The sequence below is a fragment of the Hyalella azteca genome, unplaced genomic scaffold (assembly GCF_000764305.2).
Source record: "Hyalella azteca isolate HAZT.00-mixed unplaced genomic scaffold, Hazt_2.0.2 contig9225, whole genome shotgun sequence".
In the NCBI taxonomy this organism is placed as follows: Eukaryota; Metazoa; Arthropoda; class Malacostraca; order Amphipoda; family Hyalellidae; genus Hyalella; species Hyalella azteca.
Window position 1 is genome coordinate 9,407 of NW_025939301.1, and position 4,468 is coordinate 13,874.

Here is a 4,468-nt window from a genome sequence, read left to right on the forward strand (position 1 = left end):
GAATTGTTAAAATTAATTGTCCGATTTCTTTATCATTGTATATACGCCGTTCGTTAATCTCTTTTTAGGAGGCTTAGTCGACGCTCATGAGCTCGATCGTAGGCATTACTTCCTTAACCTTGCCTGGGTGCAGACCTCGTGTTACACCGCATTAACTTGTTGCCGTCTTCGGTGAAACCTTGCTTATCTTTAACTTAATTTGAGTTTGTACGAATGCGCTTTCATTTTGTTTAGTTCAGCTGATCAGCATGTTCGTACTTCTGTGTTCGTTCGATTAAATTCTTATTTTACTGGATTTACTCCAGTAGTTGAACCCGGTAGGGTTTGTGTAGCTCCGTGGAGCTTCATTGCTAATAATTGACTACAAGCCGTAGAGCTCTGCTTTAACTATGCATGCTTGCTTGCCGTGCTTTAAACTATTAGTTACGAACGAACACGCCTCTAACTATTTTCACTATTTCCTTCTTGTAGTTCTCTATGAGAACTCTTATCTTCGATTCCTCAACGATAACAAATAGGTTAGTTATATTCATTTTGCCCGTGTCACCATTGATTGAATCTTATTTGATTATTGTGCTGAAATTCATTGCATTATACTTTAGTTCAGCCATTCATAGGTATGATCTTTTCTCATCCGTCTATTCAGATAAGAATCCTCCCCACCACCTCCACGTTCCGAATGGTCTTCAGCCCTGCTGCTCATTCCTTTTGTCCGGCTGCTGACTTACGACTCGATTCATTAATACGTTTTGTTGCCTTCGGCAATTTGGTGAGAACTAGAGAGAGGGAGAGACGTTCATAAAGTGAAACAGTGACTTATTCCGTGCTTTAAATATTATGATCCTTAGATTCCTAATTTTCGAGCCTTTTCTGATATCTGTACGTGTATTATCCTGCAGTGCGACCAACATCTCTTATCGTTTCCCACTGCGTAAACTTCTTCGTTTTGCGTGAACTTCTTCGTTTTGCGAACCTCTTCAATAAATCTTCAACGCTTTCGAAATTGTTTGATTCCCATTTGTAACTAAATTCCAATAGAATTAAATTTCAATGCCTCGTGCTCATCGACGCAACTTTGCCCCATGCAACGAACCGCGGCACCACGTGCGGCGATGGGTTCAGGAGACGCGTTCAGGCGCGATCTGAAAGCCATCATCCACATCATACATTTCCATGCTCTTAAGTTTTCGGAGGAATATCAGACTAGATGTGACACGGCAAAAGAAAAAATTATTATATATCACTTAAATATTCAATTTGGGTACTACGTTTACAAACTTCATATTGAGGTTTAAATGATAGTGTGTAAAGTTGTCAAATTTGGCTGAATTAGATGATAATTCTGTTTAAAAATGAATAACACAATTCAAGCGACAAACCTTGACCGAAAGAAGTCTTTCATTCGCGTAACACTGATGAGACTGTGTCGTTTTTGCGCTCTCACCGCGCGAGAAGCACTGCGGCTCAATTGAGTGTAAATGACAGACGCCGTAACGTCGAGCAAAAAATTATGTGTGTGACAATGTGGCAATCTGTCAGCGGGAGCACTTAGCTCGAAAGTTTGATAGTTCTCGGTAATAATATATTGTGTCGCGAAGAAGTATTTATGTGTCACGAAGAAGTATTGCTCTTGAAAGAAAAAACTACACATCATAAACTTCGCACATAAACAAAAACAAAATGAATTGTTATTTTAAATCAATGTGACTTTTGTTGTTGCCTCAGTGCGACAATTTCAGGAATGCGCGGCTTCACCTTCGCAAGTGCCACTCTCATATCATTTTCGCAACAAAGTTTGTTCTTTTTCATCGTTTTGATGTTTACCATCATCGAAGAGGACTGCTCGCTAAGATTCGTACGCTGCGATTTAGAGACACCAAAACGTTGAGAGCGTTGTTGTTCTGAAGAGTTGCTGTTGAACCTGGCTTTCCTGCAGTCCAATGATTTCGTCTAGGTATTCATCATTCACATCTGCAGTCGCAACACTAAACGTGAGCGGCTGTCTCACCCATGCTGGGTATGAGATAACCGGACACGTCCTCGATCTTACTTACACTATCATCCAACAGGGGAAAGTTTGCAACGTCGTTGTTCGTCGTTTCCATAGCTGTAGCTTTTTTTAAAAAACCTCAGATTTTCTTCCGCTTCGATGATGTTGACTCCATCGCCCTGATGTCGAGCCCCAGAAAACGACTCACCGAACCCCTGGGGTTCGACCGAGCGCAGGATAAGAACCACTGGTATAGAAAGAATGAAATTAATAAAAAAGATTATTGTTCGCACAACCCATTCACAAATGTAAGTACATGTTCTTGTGATCCGCCCTATCCTCTGCAGATGTAACGCCTCTATTGCAGCCTCGTCAAAGTAACCATGTAAGCAAAGTCTGCTCTCGGTCGTATCACCGATACTAATAAGGCGCGCTAGGCCGCTAATCTTTACCAGCTATTCCGTAATCCCAGCAAATTGGTCGCATTCGTCCGCTGTTTTCGTCGCAGGTCTCGTGCACTTCTGGGACGCGCAGCTCGGGCGATAGGCAGATCCAAGCAACGGCTGCCAAGTCGGTGAAGGCAGGTATGTTGTTGGACTCATAATTTTTTGGAGCATAATTATTCTACGTCGAATGAGGTTTCTATGAATGTATATTCAAAGTTAATTACGTGCGAGTGTATATTGAACTGTGTTCCAGATCCACGCCCAGATAAGAGGTATCAGCATTTATTTATTCATCATTTGTCCGGAGAACACAGTTCCAATCATATAATAAATACATGAAAAAATGATAATTTGTAATGCATTGTAATACCAAAGCGGAAAGCTATCCAAAAGTACCAATGCATTTATTCTCACCAAATGATTACCTTGAAAAATTTGACATAAATTCACTGAAATAAAAAAAGTCGAGATGAAATATCAATTTCGTTCAAACAATTTATTAATGGCACTTCAGATATATACGTCCAATTGAAATAAATAACGAAATTCAAAACTAATCAACCGTAATACGCATTCTAGTTACAACTCAATTTTATTTTCAGAATGCTTCCCTCAAGTTGTGGCGTTACAATTTATCCTACAATTTCCCCCACACTATTACGAAGCATCGTGCGCCACCACTTCCACTCGGACTTTCACTAGCAATTTCAATTGTATCACAAAAATACGAGGAAAAGGTGCATCTTTTAAATCGATTGGTAATACCTAAGCGGTTTCACAGGAAAGTTTCTTAAAAGCTCCAATGCATTTATTCACGCTAGATGATTAACTTAAAATCATTTGATATCGAATCACTGAACTTGAAATGCTCAGCATGTCGCATTAAAAAAAAGATTTAGTACTTGTTGCATGAATAGAAAGTGATCGGATATGTTTTACATATAATTGAAGACATAATTATATAATGTATAATAGGATAAGTAAATCGTATAAACGTATAAATTTAGCAGAAGTGAAAAATTCATTTCCATTTGCTCTAACTTTTTCCGTCCCAAAACTTTTGACATCAAATATGGATTTCATTCCAAAATTGTGTGGTTCGCGCGTAGGAATTATTCACTCAATTTAAATCTTTATTTGGTATGTAAGAATCACAATTTTCTTCCTCAATACGCCGCTTAGTTACGATAATTAAATTATTGAGGTATTACAATCATTCTTCCTACAATCCCCCACAATGAGAGCATCTCTTCCACGCGGACACAACACCTGGACGTGAAGTCGTTCAACGCCGTCCCACTTGCATCAGTCGTTACCGTGTGAGGAACTTGCTGACGTTGACCGACTTACACGCTTGTTTGCTCGTAAGCCAGATATCTTTTTATGCTCAGCGACACTTTTGAGTCATTATTTATGATTACACCTGGGCTCATCTGGGGCACTTCATTAAAACGCAAAATAGGCAGAGACTCTTCCGTCCGCAGGGCTCTCCTTTGTATGCTGGGTAAAATTAAGAAGGGAGGAGGCCCTGTACTTTATTGAGGTGAAAGTACTGATTTATCTCGACGCTGAAATTTTGAAGAGGGAAACTGATGAATAATAATATAGTTCTATTAGGAAAGATCGTAACGTTTTGATATGATCGTGAAGTTTTAATGATGCATGACTTAATTGATAATGCCAATTATTTGTATCAAAAAGCCGGATAAGATTTGCATCAATTCGAGTTTTTGAACCTATTGAGGTGACTGTATCACAATTCTCGGTTCATGGAAAACACACGATTCACAGGGACGCATAAGGTGTCTTGATTAGTTGATCTGATCTTTCTGGTTTTTCGAAATAACTTGTATATAATTAAAAGATTAAATAAATGAGCAATGAAAGAGATTTCTTGACATTCGATGCATGGTTCATTAACCGCGATCTTCCGCACTGCATGTCAAGTCATTTTAGGTTTTACGATTCGACATAATATCAAATAAAACGTCAGAGTGCGTAAAGACTATACATGTTTAATTCAAATACATTG

General features: G+C 39.0%; 1 long non-coding RNA gene across 1 annotated transcript; it reads left to right on the forward strand.

Annotated features, from left to right (window-relative positions):
* The first annotated feature begins 656 nt into the window (after window positions 1-656).
* LOC125178372 lies at window positions 657-998 on the forward strand. The gene is made up of 2 exons (XR_007156875.1): window positions 657-769; window positions 900-998. It is a non-coding gene; the product is annotated as an uncharacterized LOC125178372 (long non-coding RNA).
* The last annotated feature ends 3,470 nt before the right edge of the window (window positions 999-4,468 follow it).